The sequence below is a fragment of the Pteropus alecto genome, unplaced genomic scaffold (assembly GCF_000325575.1).
Source record: "Pteropus alecto unplaced genomic scaffold, ASM32557v1 scaffold20, whole genome shotgun sequence".
Classification (NCBI taxonomy): Eukaryota; Metazoa; Chordata; class Mammalia; order Chiroptera; family Pteropodidae; genus Pteropus; species Pteropus alecto.
In genome coordinates, this window is record NW_006436298.1 from 21,403,757 (window position 1) to 21,424,464 (window position 20,708).

General features: G+C 34.9%; 2 pseudogenes; both read right to left on the minus strand.

Annotated features, from left to right (window-relative positions):
* Positions 1-7,448: 7,448 nt before the first annotated feature.
* The window catches only part of LOC102890497, a 20,314-nt pseudogene continuing 7,054 nt past the window's right edge, over positions 7,449-20,708 (minus strand).
* On the minus strand, positions 9,470-9,587 carry LOC112480963 (annotated as a pseudogene).

A 20,708-nucleotide genomic window follows, 5' to 3' on the forward strand; every position in this document is an offset into this window, starting at 1 on the left:
AGACAATCATTGTGAAGGCATCTACACGAATGCGGCAGAGGCCAAGTCCTGGAATACAAGGTTATCAAGACAACTCTAGATGTGTCTAGCAATGGAAGTTTCCAAACCTAGCGTAATGGGGCAGGAGGTTTTGTTTCATTAACAAAGCAAGCAACAGTAGCAACTCAGCGACAGGTGTTATTGGTCCATTTTACAGATAAAGAAGCTGAGGCTCAGTGAGAATAAGTAACAAAAGACTATACAGCTAATTTAAGTACCTGGTCCGGGTTTAAAAGTAAAGCCTACTGAAGTCCAAAGCTAATTATCCCTCTTTTTTCTTACTTCAGCCTGCAATGCTAGCAGATTAGTTACTGGAACTAGTAGGTCACACTGGCTTTATAACCTGATTTTTACTCCTCCAGACTCCTCGGAGCACTAAGCTAGAACTCCTCAAATCAGCCCTTAAATGATTCCAGAGGTGGAAATGGAGCTGACTCTGTAGTAGTGGGTCTTGAACTTGCCTGCACACTGAAATTATCTGTACTACTTTAAAAATACTAATAACTTGGGTTCTAGTACCAGAGATAGTAATTTAATTGATCTGAGGTGTGGCCTGTGCATTAGGTTTTCTATAAAACCCTTCCAGGTAATTCTAATGTGCAGCCAAGGTGGAAACTACGGGCTATAAGCAAAAGTCAAGAGTTCTCAGTTGTTTGCAGAGGAGGGCACTTCGGTGGCCAAGCTTATATATTTCAGTGTAGTAAGAAAAATACTAGAAGACTCAAGGGCTTATTTTTTTTTCTTGGACAACTGGACCATAACCTACTCTTCGCTTTTCCAGTTTAACTGCTTAGAAAATATGTAAACAAGTGTACAATTAACCTTGCAAATCAAATAGTTCCACGTTCTTAAATTCCAAGTGCTAGTTGTGTGAGACCAAAAGCAAGGTTTTAGAACTGAATCTCCCAAATTGCTCATTACTATTCTACTGCTTGGTTAAAACTCTTACATCATCCCACAATGGAATGTGACCCGAGTCAAGAAGAAAACAAAAACATTTGCATTGCGTTCATGATTAGCAATGGGATTAGAGAGAGGTTGCAGTGTCTCAAAACAACTTGTACTTTTCCTAGCCTATTTAAGACCTGATTAATGTTATAGTCTAATCCTGATGCTCTCAAATGATTAGCTGATGTATAATTTCTGGATGTGTAGATTACAGATGTGTATTTTGTTTGAACTAAATCTGAATCCTGAAGTTCGTTTATTATTTAAGGCACATACTTAACACGGCAAATGCAAAAAAGCTCCTACCCCCAACTTCCATTATCAGAATTCTTGCCCATAGCTTTCCAATGGAAAACAATGAATCACAAAACAGGTACACATTTGTCTAGGGTAACAATATATCTCTTTTGCCTGGGATGGTCCTAGTTTTCACCTGTTATTCCAGCATAATTATTAATAGCACCCTCTGTCACTCTCAAAAATGTTTCAGTTTGGGTAATAAGTTATTTGGCCACCCTACATATAGCTCGCTCAATCTGCATTCTCTCCACAACTACTATAACAATAACTCAATACAGGAAAAGATGGCCAACGGTCAACTTTCTCAGGAATAAAGATATGGGTAAACCCCTGGCTAAATAAACATGAAATTTACAGTAGAGGAGGCAAGTCAACAACACAAATACAGCACCAAAGATGACGTGCAGAAAAAAGGACTGTAGCATCTACCCATATTTTTTTTCATGTGTATGTTTATATATTTTATCAGGTTTTCCTACACTTTTCCTCAATTTCTCCTATAATTTATATAGTGTATTTTAATGCTGGTTAACTTATATATTAGTACATAGTTTACAGAATATTGAGATAAGACTGTGGCACAACTCCAAGAGAATTGGACATCTTCCAAAAAGTCTGGAGTTCAATTTGAATGAGACGTCAGCTTGTTCCCTTTATATGAGGAAGAACAGTTACTTTAGGTTAAGTGGGAGCATTTTTTTTCTGGAATTTTAAGTGTGGAGAAAAACTTGTAAGTTGATGTTGGGCTGCCAAAGGTTTGGACATTTGTGATTCATTTTGGTTATATAGCAACCAAGCTCCTTTCTATATTTGGGGAATTCTCTACTTAGGAGTGTAGGTGTGGGGCAAAAAGCGTCTATTGCTACAGAGACAGAGAATTCTAGATACTCAGGAGCTTCCCTTGAAGACAGAGCATTCTCATGAGACTTCAGTTCAGAGCTGAACTTGGACCAAGAAGTTAGTGATGCAAGAAACCAAGAATGGGAGCCTTGTGTGTGTGTGTGTGTGTGTGTGTGTGTGTGTGTGTGTGTGACTGTTGCAATGACAACAATTATTTCCTCATGAAAAACAAGACAAGACTTAGTTCAGAGTTTTTCCTTTTGATTCTTAGCCTGATATTGGGCTAACTCTCCCAATGTATCTGTAAACTACTCAATATCCTTTTAATCAACTTATTTTCTGCTTAGCTCTGGCCAGAGCTGTTAGAAATCAAGAATTTCAATTAATATAGCATCCGTTGAGTCCCCAACATTTGCCACTGTTTTGAATTTTTTTAAAAAATACCTTTCAACAATTGCTTTTTTAAAAATCTGTTTTTAAAAGTTAGTCATGGACTTCATATTTTAAAATATTTTAATATTAAGCAAAATGCATTTATTAAGTCTGTGTAACTTTAGCTCAGGTAAATCATAATATTCATCAATTTAAAAATATTGAAAATAACACATATGGCTTCATTGCTACTTTTAGGAGCTCCTGGTTGAGGATCACCAGGTTGAGATAAAGTGCATATTATGCAATAAAACCTCATTAATTCAAATGAAACAGGAGAAAGACCTGTCTATGTCATTATGAAATACCATTTTTTAAGGAAACAAAGTTTTATAATCTATAACAAGTAACTACATCTAAATACCAACAAAGTATTACTAGAAATGCTAGAAATTTACTAGAAGTTACTAGAAATATGCCAAGCTAGATTTATAGACTACAGGATCATATAATCAAGTTTTGTTTTATTGGAAAGGACCTGTACTATTCAGGATCTTTTCTGTTTCAAAAAATAGGAACTCAACTCACCTTAAATTTAAAAGGGAAAAAGTGTTGGCATACAGAATTTAAAAATCCAGTGTTAGTCTGGCTTCATGGATTGCTGGATATGGGAGATAAAAAAAAAAGGCACCAGGACTCAGTCTCCCTCTCTCCTTTGCTTGGCTGTGCTTTCTTCTGTGTCGATTCCATTCTCGAGCCAGCCCTCCCCTATTACTAGTAAGATGGCTGCCAAAAGTTCTGGAACTACATCTTATTCTTTCGGTAATCCTGTCAAAAAAAAAAAACCAAAACATTTTTTCCCCACAATATTTTCTAATGTCTTAGGACTGACTCAGATTTCTTCAGTATGACCCATTCGCCATTCTTGGCCAAAAAGATGGAAGACATTGCATGTCTATATCAGTATCACATTCCCAGTGCTGGAACCCAAAGATGACTTCAGCTCTATCAAACCTCAAACACCATAGAAGTGGAGGAGAGACATTTCAACAAAAAACACTGAGATACTATTACTAGAAGAAGGAGAAATAGGATGCTGGGCAGACAGAAATAACGGCCATTTCACTGGAGAAGCTTAAACGTCCAGCACCACCCGGAGCATCAAGCTCCCTGACAACACCATCGATCATCACCAAGCTTCGACTTGTACACTGCTTGATATATTTTCTTTCTCACTTGACAATCTATTCTGTTGTTAATGTTAAAGTTAAGTGCCCAATATAATCAACAGGTCACCAGGAGGCTGGCTGGTCTCCTGACAGTATAGAAACTGAAATATTGGTAATTCAAGAACAGCTGGTGGTAATATCATTCTGAAATGTATTTAGCAGTTTTCTTCCCAGAGCCAGTTCTGATTTGGGGTGTTTGTGGGAGATTTTCTTCATTACTTAGGCTAAATTCTGGTTCTTCAGTCCTCCCAGTAATTTCAAGTAAAAACTAAGTAATAAGTAACCCTCCTAAAATGAATGCTTTTATGAAAGTTAGTTGTGAATCAATATACCACAAATTGAATATTCATCTAACTGCTTATTCTAAATCACCAAATAACTATCAAATAGGCATCTTAATTTTTAGATGTTCAAAACACAACTTAAGTCATAAGGATGGGGCCCTGATGTTAGGTGACTGGTATCTTTATAAGAAGAGATACCGCTAACAACAAAATGTCTGAAAAAGGAATAAAGAAAATAATTTACAACGGCATCTAAAGCAATAAAATAATGAAGAATAAGTTTAACCAAGAAGGTGAAAGATCTATACACTGAAAATCATCAGACTTTGATGAAAGAAATTGAAGAAGACACAAACAAATGGAAAAGATATCCTGTGTTCATGAATTGGAAGAATTAGTATTGTTAAAATGCATATTATCCAAAGCCATCTACAGATTTAGTGCCATCCCTATCAAAATTCCAATGGTATATTTTATGTAAATGGGGGGGGGACTAAAATTTGTATAGAACCACAAAAGGCCTTGAATAGCCAAAGCAATCCCAAAAAGGAACTGAAAAAGCTGGAGGCATCACACTTACTGATTTCAAACAACATTACGAAGCTATAGTTATCAAACAGTATGGTACTGACATAAAAATAGACACACAGACCAATGCAATAGAATCAAGAGCCTAGAAATAAAACCTCACATATATAATCAACTGATATTTGACAAGAAAGCCGAGAATACTCAATGAGGAAGAGATAATTTCTTCAATAAATGCTGTTGCCAGGTAATCACATTCAGAATCATGATATTGGACCCCACTGGACACCACTCATGAACATTAAGTTGAAATGAGCCTTAGCCTCCAGTATTCTGAGAAATTTTCTGTTATTCAAGCCACACAATCTGTAGTATTTTATTATGGCAACCAAGCTAATACAACTCCCCACTTTCATATGTAAAATAAAATCCACGATTTTCACTGTTACCTAAAGGGTCCAACATTATCTTTAAAAAATCAACCTTTTCCACATCCACTTAACACCAGGCACACTGGACTTCTTAATGTTCTTTAAATACACTGTGCCCAGTTCATTCTCATCTCAAAGGCTGTGCAATAGCTTTTCCTCTGCTTGAGTCAGCTTTCCAGTCCTCTCACGTCTCAGTCCCTCACTTCGTTTTGATCTCTCTATAAAATCCTCTCTTCCCAAAGGTCTTCTCTGATCATCTTGTCTAAAACAACAACTTCCACTGCTGCTCACGCCTCATTACTCCATCCTCTTTTCTGCTTCATTCTGTGTGATGTTTATCCCCATATAAAATTATATATTTATCATTTTACTTGTTTTTCCAAAATATCTTCCCCCACAGGAAGATAAACCCCATGAGGGTAAGAATCTAGTCTGTCTCCTATACCATTGTAGTCTAGAAACATTCCTATGAAAATTCTAGCCTATGGGACATTGTTTTTTAAAAGCTGTTCCTGGTTCAAAACAAATCTGTACATGAAACAAGAAAGTTTTTAAAACTACATATTAAAAAGAATATTTAAAAAATTTTCTAGAAAAAATTAATAGCATTTTAAATCAAATGGCTAAAAGTACAACACTGCAGAAAAAACATAGTGTGGTTTTGCCAGAATATTTAGAAAGGGAAAATCCTCAGCTTACTTTTTATGGTAGAAACATCTAAAAATTACTTTTAATGAACTATAAAAAAAATAGGTGTTCAAATATAGTTGCCTTGAACATTTTTCATTCTATGTTATAGCTTTTCACTCATTGGCCTCATCCCAAGAATTTTTGTTTCTGATAATGAAGCTATCTATAGTAAAGAAGGAGGAGGTGGGGGCGGGGTGAGCAGAAGGAAGAGAAAAGGTGTGTACTTCTAATGCATTTAAATTGACAGCGCAATTAAGATTAGCAGCTGGAGACAAAAGAAAAGCCCAGCTAGAGATTTCTATACTTTAGTAAATACGTCTTCCTACACTCCTAAGACTGAAAGCACAGCCACTGTGAGCAGTGCTACAGGGCAGTTTACTCACACACACTGCTTAGCTAAGAATGGGTGGCTTGAAGCAACCGGGAAAACAAGTTTAAATTGGCAATGTCATTTTCCTGATTTGACCCTGTGACTGGAGCATCCTGCTTTGGGATTTGGGTCAGTCAATCAGCAGGTATTTATCCAGTGCTTGCTCTGTGTCCAGAATGCTACTAACTCAGCAGGATAACACAGGCAAAGGCAAGAATCTAGAAGCAAGGGGAAGAAAAAGACAAAATAACAAAAACTAAGATTAAAAAATTATGCTACACTGAAAGAAGTTTTAGTACCCTAAAAGTAGGAGATAATTATATGTTCACATATACATTCATATGTATGTTCATAGCTATAAACTGTTGATTTAAACTAAATGTACCTATCAAACATATGGTAAATACATTGGATAAATGTATTTTTTTTTAATGTAATAATTATTATTTACTAGTGAGAACTCTAAGGGCAGCATGTCTATTTATTTTTACAATAGAAAATTCTGTATACCATCCCTCCCCCAAAAGTTCTCATTCCTCTCAAAATTAAATGGTTATTTGAAAATGTTTATAAGCTCAAATATGAGGTACAGTCAAGCATTATCAGATGGTGCCTAGAACTGTGGTGATTCCTAAATGTGCTCTTAATGACAAAAAGAAGATAGTGTCAAGGCCTACATTAAAGACGAATCAATCACCCGACAGTCTGATGTGCAGACTTAGAGGGGATCTCATTTGATGTCCCTGCTACTTTTACATCCTTGACCTTCAAACTTCCTCCTCTGGCCTTGCATCCCTATTTCTGGTCTGGGAGAGACTAGACCAGGCCATGTGCAAACATCTGTAAAAATGTCACAGCTCTGAATATTTTATTTTATGTGTAAGTCAGTCCTCATAACCATGAACCCTTGACATATAAAACCACTATGGTTTTGCACCATCAGATATGTCAGTAAAGTTAATGAGATCAAGTAGTTCCTTTTCACATTCTCCAGCCTCTTAGCCATGGCCACATCTCCTACCTCACAGAGGAGAATTGCAGTGAACGAATGTATAACCAGCCCATGACTCATTTCTCTTTTCCTCTCATCTCAGGAGTCTGCTCCTTCTGAGTAGGTTAAAAGTTAATTCTTGATTCAGAAGGGGATCCCCTACAGTCTCTTGCAATATTTTGCTTAATAAATTTTTTCATCAAAAAACATATTTCAGTATCGCCCTCCTTCCCTTGTATGTAAATCATATTTAGTCTCACAACTATAAAAGAAATGTAAGCAAAACCCGCTTTCTTAACTCCCCACCCATTTCACAACTGGCCGCCCTATTCCTCTACCCCCCCCACCCCCCCTTTTTCACAGCCAAGCTCCACAAAAGCATCATCTTCAATCTTTGGCTACAATTCTTTATATCCCAATTTCTCCTCAATCTCCAGCTACGTTCCTTGTATCTCCGTTGTTCACATTGCCCTGGCAAAACTCATCAAAGACTTTTCCAAATCCTCTGCTCCTTTCAGTTCTCACCTTAATTAAATCATCCACTGTGTTTCTGCTGTGGACCACTTCCGTCTTGAAACTCTTGTCTTCCTTGTTTCCAGATACAATTTCTCTGACTACGCCTTCTTTGTCATCTTTACAGGTGCCTGCTATTTAAATGTAGGTGTTTCTTTTTTATTACTCTACAATATTTTCCTATGAAATTGTGTGTACTGATAACTCCTAGATCTATATGTCCTTCCCTGCCTTTTATCTATCCATCCCATATTCTTTCCTCCCCATGTACCCAGTTGCCTATTCTCTATCCTTCTCTATCTTGTTGTCCCAGATAAATCAAACTCAATATGTCCAAGCAGAGAGCATCTTTCTCTCAAAACTTCATCCTTAGTCTTGTTATTTTAACAAATGGTACTGCTATTTCTATGCCAAATGGATTTTTGCCTTCTGTATTTTTATCTATTCTGTTCCCTCCACTGAGATTACACTTTTGGTTCTTCTGCTGAGATGACAGTTTTGTCTGCCTAGGAATGCTAACTCATTTTCAAGTTTCAGAATTGCCTTTGTCATGAACAGTTACCAGCCTGGGCAGATAAAAGTAACCATTGACGACTGTCTCCTAACACCCTTAAAGAGATATCTAGAATAGTATGCATAACACTGAATTGTGAAGAAGAATGTTCCAGAGGAAGGAAAGAGCACATAGGAAGGCCCTAAGAAAAGAAGGAGTTTGAGGATTTTGAGGACTCACAAGAGCTCAGTGTGGCTGGAATACTGGGGACCAAGGGACAATGGCATAAAAAACATTAGAAGAAGGTGGGGTCCTAATCAAACAAGGCGTTTTAGGCTACAGTAAAAATTTTTGCATTCTATTCTAATTACAATGGGAATCCCAGAATTTTTCTAAGGCTGGAAGTGACAATACCCAAATTAGGTTTTAAAATGATCTCTACAACTATAGTCTGAATAAATTTCAGAGAAGCAAGATTGTTAAAGAGGCAACTACTTAGGAAGTTATTACAATAATCCATCTGAAAAACAATGGTCACTTAGCCTGGGTGGTAGTAGAAATGATAGAGAACAGAGTCAACATTTTTGACAAATTCTCTCTTACAAGCAAACAAATAAGACTATGTTACTAGATTAAACTAATCATCTGTTTCAGGATATTCCATGGTCATTACTGGCTGCATCCTGTGACCATCTGGAGACCAGAATGACTGGCCAAGCCCTGTCTCTTTATACACACACAAAAACAACTTCTACAAAATTCATTGGCATGTTCCTCAAAGTTTGTTGTGTTCTTTGAACTCTCCTGACCTTGGGAAAATGCTTTGCTCACAGAAAACTTTTCAATCAAATTGTACTTGGACTCTTCTTAAAGATCTCATGGACTTTTGTATTAAAAATACTATTTTGTACATCTCTATTTCCTTTGTTGACTTTAGATTCTACATTTCTCTCATAGAGCAAACAGAATAAAGGGAGATAAGTGAGGAAAATGGGTTTTAGAGACCAGACTGGTCTAGCTCTCAAATCAAAGCTATACACCTAGCTACAAAGACACTTTGTTATAAAACCAGTTATGCAATGTTCATTCCATAAAAATTTATTGAGAACTGATTATGGTCTCTGATTTATGTTAGATGTTATGGATGACAAAGTCATTGCCCTCCAAGGAACTCACTATCAGACTAACAGATGGAGGCTTTTTGGTAATAGTTAAGTGATTTCAACCTGACACATACACACATAATTTAAAAATATATAAGAAAGAACTATAGTTTTATTTACTACTAGCTTTATATAATCAAAGCCAAATGAAAGACATAAACTATTCTCTAGTGGATTTTATTTTATTTATTAAATTTTTTAGGTGAGGCAACCCTAGGTTGACCTCACAGATTGCAAGGACCTTGTCAGCTTACAATCCCTTATTTTTTATTTTTTTAAGCCTATAGCACCTGGACTTCCTAGGTGGTCTCCCATCCAAGTACTAACCAGGCCTGACCCTGCTTATCTTCCAAGATCAGACAGATTGGGCTTGTTCAGGGTGGCATAGTCGTAGAGCTCTAAAGGATTTTAATACCATACATTGTAAATCTAGATCATCTAAATTCATCTAAATTGACTCTCTTCCCACCATCTGATCCATATCTGCTAATTAGTTACAATTTTCTCTTAACTTGTTTCTACAGATCTAAAATGATTCCTTATGTTTTCTTTATAATATAAGAACTATAAGCATAACTAAATATGGACAGTTGTTGAAAATGAAATCATATCTATATGGAAACAAATTTTTCCGAGATGACCTTTAAATGTTTTTAAAGAAGCTCCTAGTGAGAACATGGATCTTTAAAATAAGGAAGGAAACCCATCCTATTGCATTTAATTGTTGAAAAGTGTCCTATGTCCTATTTAAAGAATGACTGAGTTTGTTCCTTAAAATCAAGTTAGTTAATGATAACCTCCTCTGACTCTGGAAAGTTATCATTTCTTATTAGCTAAAATGCTAGCAAGATATTATCTTACTTCTTTGTACTGAGTTGAGATATATCTGAAACATATCTGAAAACTGCTTACTTACTACAATGCTTAGTAAACTAGGTACAAATGAGTAACTTTTTTTATGCCAGGTTGTCTGTGTATCTTCTCTGTTACTGATTTTAATGGTTACTGTGAAGTCTCAAGTGGAGTAGAATTTTGAAAATTTCAATCGTTGAAACTTCTCCACCAATCTTGGTGTTAATTAATTCATTTATTCAGCAAATATTCATTATCTATCATGTACCAGCCAGTGAGAGTACATAGCAGTGGAGATAAAATAATGAACAAACAGAAAAGCCCCTTGCCTACAATAGTCTGCACATTCTAGTAGATGAAAATAGGCAATATAAGAACAATCAGAAAAATATATAGTGTGACATATGGTGATAAGTGCATAGAGAAAAAATAATCCAAGGAAGGGAAGATGGAGTATTGGTTGATAATAAATTGTAATTACAAGAATAGACCCACTTATCTCGATATCACAGTGGCTTCACATATTTGATATACATCTGTTTATTAGTTGTAAATATTTATATATAAGGATTCCCTATGAGTTTATATTATATTGAAAATAACTGGTTCTATATTTTGTATATAATCGATCAAATTGTATATTGAAGATGAGCTACAATAACAATAAAAATGAGTTGTTCTATGTAAAGTTCTGCAGTGGAACTCAACTGGAGTCAAGTTTTAACATCTTAGAACTTTGTCTATTTTCATTACTCAGAAGTGAAAACTAGCTTTTGCTGGCTCTACAAAGTGGAGTATATAATACACTGGTCCTTGCCTATTTACCTGCATTTTACTTTCCAGAGTATAAAAAAATACACCCTACATTTGAAGGTCTTTTTGCCCTTCATGTCAGGTTTTGCTGAACATTCTAGGAAAGACTGTTCTTGTTTCAAGTTAGGATAACCTGGAGTAGACTAGAACATAGGTACTTAATTAGATACTCATTTGATCACATTGCCTATCCCTTTTATAAACATACTAGGTTCCTCATGACTTCCTGTAACTTAAAATTCATAGCAGGCTGCTTCCAAATTTTCTAAAACGAATTGACCTCACAAAAGATGAAAATATTCTTCAAGTATATAATATTTTTAATATTTTCCAATATTAAATCTGACTAGTCACTGTGAACTCCACTTCTAAATTCTATTGCCTTCCTACAACCAAAACCACATCCATGTTTCTGTTTTTTCTTCTTCACCTAAGTAGTGGTTTGCTGGAAAATGTCTAACAGCTGGTTCTGTAGCGTAAGAAGATCTAATTTATAGTGTTTACACATTTCTGTGGTATAAATACTCCTGCCATGGCTGATTTCAAACTGTCAATATGACGTCACTGAAAGTAGAGCTGGAAAGATGTGCTCCTAGTTGGTTCTCATGAGTCAGTTTGTGTGAGCTCTAACACAACATTGACATGACATGCTTCTTCACATCGCACTGGAAGGCACACAGAATTTGACCTGTGAAAAATTTTTTTAACTGTTTCAGGCAGCTTTTTGGGTTATAATTGAGGTTGAACATAAAATATTTGCATCTGGAATCTGGACTATAAACAAGACAACTGCCAAGTTTCAATCATTTTTTAGTATCAGTAATAAAGATTATTAATGATAAATTTACACTTCAAAACAAAGAACTAAAGACTTTTACAAATTCATGATATTCAGATGCCCCCCAAATACGTTCTTAACTAATAAAAGCTATTATTTTTCGAGTGGTAAAGGCCTTAGGAAATTTTATTCTTGGCATCCCTATACAGAAAAACTAGCCAGTTCATTATCAGCAAGCCAGCGCACGATTAACATTACAAATATTATAAACATAACAATGTTTAATTATAATGATGTTGGGTAATTTTTATTGTTGAAGGAGAAAAGTGTTTTCCTTGAAGATAACTCAAAATGAGCTATTTTGAAAATTTTATGCAAAATTCCCAGTAACATGTTTTGACAATCCCGGCAAACTAAGTTTAAAAATAGCAACATTTTAAACTTCCAAAATATTGCACAATACATTAAGTTCAATTTCATGCTTGTAAATTACACATGAACTCACACAAACAATTTTTTGTCATTGCACAGATATGCAAGACCTTCCAACTGCTGTCCCTGTATGTGCATAGAAGAGAGTAGAAAGTGGCCTCTGAATAAGTATCACTAATAGTGGCATGCAGATACAAGCCATACACACAGGATATTGCATGTGCTGAGTGGGAGATGAGGAGAATATTCAGAAAAGATTATTTTCACACTTACTAGAAATATATGAGATATTTTAATTTCAACTATTAAGTACTTGAACTATGAATTGGAGATATACCAAAACATATTTTTTTATAAATTTTCCATTGCGTTTTTAGACAAGCATTAACTTATTTAATTATTTCCATCTACACATCTCTCATAAAATTATCTGAGAATTGGAAAAAAAATTTAATTTGATTAGCCTGTCACCCCAAATTTTTAAAACATGATTTTCTCACAGACTAGCCGAATTTTTCCATCAGTCACTAGTTTAAAATTTTTGTTAGTCTAATTCAAAGAAGACTGAACTTAATTATACTTTTCATTTTGAAAATGTTTATTCTCGTAATTCTAGAATTATTATCTTCATTTTATACATGTGGAAAGAAAGATTGTGATGTGCAACTAGTTAGAACTGATATGCAGATTTTTTAAAACTAAAAATTCAAAGCACTTTATAACCATTTAGAGGAAAATAACATATTTTTCAGATTCTATTACTATAGCCTTTTCCCCGGATTTTAAGGGTAGAATATGAAATTTCCTTTGAACGCTTTTCTCATTTTACCTTCTCCTTAAATGTTGATGTTTCGATGGTTCCCCTTTCTTACATTATATTTTCTCTTGTGTGACACCTAGTAGAATTCTTACTTTGCCCTCTATGTGTCTTAGTTGCACTTGCCCTTTTGCATTTTCATGGAAATCATAGACTCAACTTATCAAAATACACACAGAAGACGTGGAATGGGGGTGTGTGAGAAAAAACCTACAGGGGAAAGAGAATAGAAAGAAAGATTGGGTGACTTTGTAGGGCAACTGTCAAATACAGTGGTCGAGAGATCTGCAGCTACAAACTTGTGCTACTCTACTAAATTGTATCAAGCAAAAAGAAGAAAAACAAAAAATAGATGCTCCCTTTTTCTCTAAGTTCAGTTCCTCTGCAGATAAAGTTGTTTCTCTGTAGTAGCTAACTTCACCACTGTGTCTTCAAAGATGGTGATGCTGCTCCCTACCATTTGATGTTATTGAAAAAGAGATTAACATTAGAGTTCAGATTTCTCATTCAGTGGAAAAATCCATGCTTAGCCCCATGAACTTTCAAAGCTGTATTGCAGAGGAATGCAGTTGAGTAACATTGGCTGGAAAAAGGACCAATATGCTTTTCTTTTTAATTCTTTCTGATGAGACATTATATTTATATCTGACCAAATTTCCAGAAATTTCCATTTTAAGGACTGTCAATCAGGAATAGTATTCAGGGGATAAATGTGTACATGTCTGGACTCCAAGGCTGCTAAAAATGTTCCAGCTGCCAAGCAGAGAGAGTGAATGTTTTGTCAGCATGAAGCTGAGGGGTGAATGAGGACAACAAGGCTGGGTATACTGCCACAGTTGCCTGGGTATGTTCACCTCACGTCATAGGTTTCCCTTTCCCCCAGTTAGATCTAATTCTTCTCCTTTATGCTTCATAAATACTCATATATTTAAATTTAAATGTAACTTCTTTGTATATCTGTGTATGTTTTTAGATGTATTTTATATCTCTTTTGAGATAAAGACTAAGTTTAGAGATCGTCTTCTGTTATAAAGCAAGTGATCTGATTCATAGTAATGTGGACTATGGAACAGGGCTATGATGCAGAATAAGGAGTTGGTTTGCCAGAGAGTACATGAGTATTCATTTTGCTGCTCTTTAAGCCATACAAATATGTTCTATATCCTATTTAAACTGTCTAATCTATCACATAATTTAAACGAATCGTAAAAAAAGATTAGCAAGTATAGCAATGTGTTAGAACTTGATGGAGTTAAATGATGAGTACAAATATGTTATGTTATTCTCCATACTATTTGTATACTTAATATATTTTATGATAAAATATTTTTAAAAATTTTAAAAGAATAAAGATTGGAAGGGGAGGTAGTGTGGCAAAAGAGAGAAAATGAATGACAGTACACTAAAAGAATATTCTCTCCATAATTGTAGAAAGACTTTTTTCATGGTAAGCTGTGATACTTACCAGCTTATCATTTTTATAAATATAGTCCTAAGCAGTTGGACTCAGTGAGTAGTCTATTCCACTTACAAACAATCATAACTACGACATTTTGTCAAATTATAGACCTCATGGCTTATTACATATGCCATTCAAAATGCATGGTGGTGTCTTTCTTCTTCAGGTATTGTACACTAGAAATAGGCAGGCTGTCACAAACCATCCAATGCTGTTACAATTTATTACCTTGTATAGGCTTTGGGTTCAGACTAGCTTAGTAATTCCCTGGGTAAGTTTCCATCTTTTTTTCATCTTCCTCATTAGTATACTGAGAATAATAATACCGTCTAACTTATAGGGGTTTTGTGAGGATTAATGTTACCTATTATTATCGCTATTTGCAAATGACAGGGTTGTAATGTCATAATCTATAGTCCTCTAATACTGATAAATAAATGCAAAATGAGCAGTTTTGCTTGTAAATTTACATATAAATGTAGTCACACTGCAGGGAGATAACAAAAGAATTCTGAAACAAATATAAACATGATAATACTAAAAATCAGCATATGGCAGTACTAAGAGAGTCTCTGCAGAACTGTCCATTCTTGAAACTATTCTTGATATGTTAGTATTTTTTTTAAATCAACATGTTTGATCCTTCTTATAGTACAATGTATTTTAAGTATAGCTAAGGACTTTTGATTTGCTGGAAAAAAAAATACATTACCAAAAAAAGGAAAAATATTAAGATGGACTTGCTCCCTTGGAAATCAAAATTGTAGTTATTTCTACCAAACAGAAATTGTTTGACTAAAGACTCACATGTGGTAGAGGAGCCTAAATATTACATTTTATACAGTCGATGGTTGCCTCACTTAACAGGTTGTGTAGGCCACAAAACACATCAAAAATAATATTAAGTCCAACATTTGAAAGACCAACTGAACTGTATAAAAACATGTTTGTGATATTAAAAGATGCCGTAAATCCATATGATCTTAATTTTGATTTATATATTAATTTCTGCCCTTTGAATATCAGTACAAAATCACCAAATTAGCTTTAAAATAATAATGCTGTTATCCCCTGATGATTTTAAACTTGAAAACCAGAATTATATCGTGCTGCTTTAACCAAAGGCAGGCATCATTTATGTAGCTCAACGTTAGTGTATTTTCGTGTTCAATCTAGAGTAATGTGATTATGACCAAGATTAAATCAGAGGAATGGACTCAATTAATTCTTGTCCTTTCTAGCCCGTACAGTTCTAGAATTTTTTTGAGTTTGAAGTTTTCTATAGTTATAGATGCAAATGTAAAATACATTGAAATTTTCTAAGCCTAATTTATTTGCCCAGACTTCCCTCATTCTCAATCCACGAGACTGAGATAAAATTGACACCACTTCCTGCTAAAGTGGTGACTCAGGAAAGCAAAAAAGAGTAGTACATCTTTTAGGCAAGAGGTTAGTTCTCTTTCTGGAGCTGTTGAGAAAAAGGCTCCCTTTATCTGCTAAGGTTTCTAAACTGCTAGTGTAAGTTTGGAGCTGCCTAGATTCTGCTTGCTGGGAAGGCCTGCCTAGGAATAAAGGTAACTCAGAAGAAAGCAGAGCAGATCAAAGAGGAGAGATCCTTCTTGATGACAGTGTTTAAATCTACCTGAAATAGGTCAGACCATGAACTTTTCAATTTCACAAATGAAGAAACAAGACAAGGATTTGCTCTAAGGAAACAAAAGATTATGCAGGAAAGAAAGAAATTATAAAATGCTACATGGCTCATGCTCATGAATAGCTTTTACACAGGCATAATAATGTAATTACTGAATATTACAATATACTTGTATGAGGTGGATGTGAAGATGAGAAGAGAGATAGAAATGAAGATGGTAATGGTGAAACATCAACTAAATCCACAACCACTACAGTAGGAAGTTAATAGGTAATGCCTAAAGCTGCAAAATCAAGAAGCAGCCATATAAGCATATTATCCAGAAGAAATTACCACCCCCACCAAAAACAAAAACAAAAACAAAACAAACAAACAAACAAAAAACATAGAAAGATTTAGAAATCTTTAGAAATCTTTGTACTGGGTACTTGGTAGTCCCTTTTAACGGGGAGATTTATAGCTTTCAGTTCTACAGGCAGTTGGTTTACTTATTTGATTATTTTCTTCTATTTTATCTTATTTCACTTTCTAAAATTCCTGTTATTCAGATATTGGACTTCTTGGATTAGTCCTTTAGTCCTCTGATTTCTAATTTTTTTCTCTCTTACTATTCTATTCTCTCATTGTCTTTTTGCTTTACTTTCAGAGAGATTTCCTCAACTTATCTATCTTTCCATACTTTAATTTTTTAAAAAAATTTTACTCTCATAATTTGAATTTTTAGGAGCATGTTTTTTTCTTTAGAGATGGATGGACAGGTGATGATAGATAAATGATAGATGATTGATAGATGATAGATGATAGATAGATAGATAGATAGATAGATAGATAGATAGATAGATAGATAAATCACCCTGTTCTAATTTTACGGCTACAGTATTCTCTCATGTCTGTCTGGGATATGAAAGATAGTATTTCCATTTTCTTCCCTCGCCTACATCCATCTCTTTAATGTAGCTTTTTATCTGCTTATGTCCATCTCTGTCTTTCACATCAGAGGCTCTCTGCAGATGTTGAACGGCCTTTGGTTTTCTAAGAGATAGGGGACTAGAAAGCTGATGAGAAGCTCTAAGCACTTCTGGGTGCCATATGTTGAGAAGGGCTTGCTCTTGGTGGGTAATTTGGGTGACCATTTGATTGAAGAAACCCTAATGTCAGGATCTTTAGGTCTGTTTGGCTGATTAGATTCTCCAGAGGTGACTTTTCCATTGCTGGGCCTAGAAAGTAGAAGCCAGAAGTGAGCATTCTAGGAACTAATTGTGAGAAGACAAGATGGCTATTCTCAGAATTCTGTTTGTTAAAATTCACTTAATTCCATTGTTTTTAACATAGTAGCTCTAGCTTTGGTTTTGCCTAGTGTTCTTTTCAAAGATCTTCTCTAGAATAAGCATGCAATCCTCTGCCCTAGTTGGAGATGCACAATTGATCCGTTATACAGAGTAGAGGAAGAGTTCTGTGGTGGGGAGGATTCCAACACCTTACAAATGCTTTCAATTTATTCTCCTGTTGATAGCCTCACATCTACCATAGTTCAAAAGCACCTAATTCAAAAGCCAATGATTTGAGCCTTTAGGAAATCTGAAATATAAATTAATTTGTTTCTTGACTTTCTGCAAAATTGCTTTCTAAAGTTTTTTTCTAATAAAAAAATTGTATCTCCATAGAAGCATTCAGAATGTCAACAAAACAACAGCACTTTTTTTTTTTTTTTTGCAATTACAGAGTGGTATTCTGTTAACAGAACAACAATTATTTCATATAAACTGCATCAGAGACAACCAAAGATGAAAAACTACCATCCCTATATATGACTAATTTGTGATGTGCACCAACAAGAACCTGTTTTGAGTTTCTATGCCAATTTACAACCCCCATACTGTACCAGGCAAGGTCAGTGGCTACTGAAATACTACCAGGACAAGGCTATCTAAAGACACATTCGGTAGTGTGTTAACTATACAAAAAAAGACACTCTGCAGCAGCGATCCTCAACCTTTTTGGCACCACAGACCCATGCTCCTATGAGAATCTTATGCCTGATGATCTGGGGTGGAGCGAGGTGATGATGCTAGCGCTGGGGAATGGCTGCAAACACAAATGAAGCTTCACGTGCCTGCCACTCACCTTTTGCTGTGTGTCCTGGTTCCTAACAGGCCACCAACCGGTACTTGTCTGTGGCCTGGGGATTGGGGACCCCTGCTGTACAGTTTAAAAACAAATCTTACACAGCCTCAATTTTTTTCTTTTTAAAAAGAGTGAATTGTTTATAGGGGAGTAACTGCGCTAGAACTAACATCCATTATCATCTTCCTTGTCTTCCTTCTCTTCCTTCATTTTCTTGCATTTCTTGACCTCACAACACTTTTTTCTTTTTCTTTTTTTTTTTTTTTTTTTTTTTTGCCATGTCAGGCTTTCCTTTAGCTTGTTATGCAGCAATATCCTTTTCATATTTTTCTTTCAGCTTAGCAGCAGCCTTCTTTTTCACAAAGCTGCTTTGTCACCTGCAGCAGTGTTATTACACATCTCTCCCAGCTTCTTTGCAACATCACCAATGGATAGGCCAGGATGCTCTCCTTTGATTTTTGGGCGATGCTGAGAACAAAACAAGAAAAAGAACGAAGGAGACTCCTTGGATGCATTGGGATTCTCTTTGCTTCCCCTTTAGGAGGAATGTAAGTTTTCATTTCTCTTTCATAGTGGGCCTCGTCCGCCTTTGCCATGTCTTCAAATTTTCCTTTCTCTTTAGCGTACCTGGTCTTCTACTTCTCTGAGCACTTCTTAGAAAACTCTGAGGAGTTGACTGAAGCATCCAGTTGCTTCTTCTTTTGCTCCTCCCGGTGAGTTTTCACAAAGAATGCATATGATGACATTTCGCCTCGTGGCTTTTTAGGAATCTCCTTTGCCCATCTTTCATTATTTTTCCTCAGCAAGCACAGAATTGCCCAGTGCCTCTCTGGCTCGCACTATCCCAGCGCTGTCTATGGAGCTCAAAGTACTGCAATGGCCGCGTGCCTTCTAAAGTTTTAATAGATAGTTACTATGTCTATGTTTGCTAAAATTTTCTTGTGTTGACTTCTCTTCTGTCCTATTTGTCTTTAAGGGTTTGCTCTTCTTTTGAAATAACCTTATCATTTTGATAAAATTATCAGAAGGAAGCAAACACAAGTACGCATGTTTGACCTTTTGTCTTTACCTAGAAGTCTAATCTTCATTTTTCATTAATTACTACAGCAAGCATCTATAAAGATATAGGTGTTTATGTGAGATACCTATACATAGATATCTTTTTAAATGATTTAAATTGAACAGACTCAGGCAAAACATGGAAACTCCTATTTGGCTCTCAAAATTTTACTCAGCTATTATTAACTTTTATCACAATTTATACATTCCTTAAATTGTCTCAGAAAAAAGCTCTCTTCCTATTTTCTAGTTCTCAAAACTGAATTATTCTATACAGAATTTCCTTCGTATTTTAAATTCAATAGGAGATTGTTTTACTAATGTATGCTCATTTGATTTTAAATCTATTTATATATTACATATGTTTTTATGGCATATAAACAATGAGCAAGCTCTAAAAGCTGTTTTTCTTTTAGTCCTCATTCTATTTCTAATGATAAAAATTAAAATAATATTAGTGTATTTGCTTTGACAATTATTCAAAAGTGCAACTTTCAGGTACATCTTAACACAATAAATTTAACTTTATAGAATTTATGGCATTATCTCTGCTAGATGGTAAACATCTAGATATCAAATATAAGTTAGTATTTATGTTTCTGTGTTTCTGTATCAGGCACAGTAAATTTTACCTTGAACTTGCACAATAAATAATTTCTGAATTGAAGTGTGATTGATATTCAGCATAATGATTATAAGTCAGGATTACATATAAGAAATATGATAGATTTATAATAGTCTTTAGATAATTTTTATAAAAAATTTGGCATTGGAATAGTGATTAACTCTTTTTCTTCTAGAAAAACCTATGCAGTTTGGACTGTATAGGAAATAGGAGAGATGATTAGGCAGAATGTCAAAGAAGATTGAATAAGTAGTCAAATTTTATTTTTATGCTGTTGCCTAAAATTTAACTACTTGGTTTCAATGCTTGGTTCTTTGATACTTTAGAAATCTGTTTAGAAATGGCACCTAAGTCCTCAGAGTGTACTTGTGTGTTATCTCTTGTGTTCCTTGCCAGCACCAGAAGACAGAACCAATATTTTTCCTTTCTAAGGGTAAAGAAGTTCACAGAGATCACTTGGCTAGTCAGGGCTTCTTCCACAATGAGTTGTTTCAAATAGATATATCAAATCTTTGTTCACTTGATAAAATAAGGACCTCGTTAGCAGTAAACATTTTCAGGATTATTTATTCACTCCATCTTATCATCCAAAAGAGTTGTGAGTCTGACAAAATTTGGATCTCTCAAAAAGGTTATCAATAAACACAAGGCTTTTATCTACCAATTCAAAACAAAATTGTCACTAAGAACTAAATTACAAATCCTTTGAGAGTAAAGACCATTTTATTTATCTCTCATATATCTTCATCACCCTAGAGCTCTGATGAATGTAAAATAGATGTTCAGTGCCATTGTTGGTTGAAAATTGACAGGAGTTTACAAATGGTCTTAATCTTTTCCAATTTTATGTGGATTTTTATTGAAATTTATAACCTAGGTAATGTTAATTACATTACTACATTAA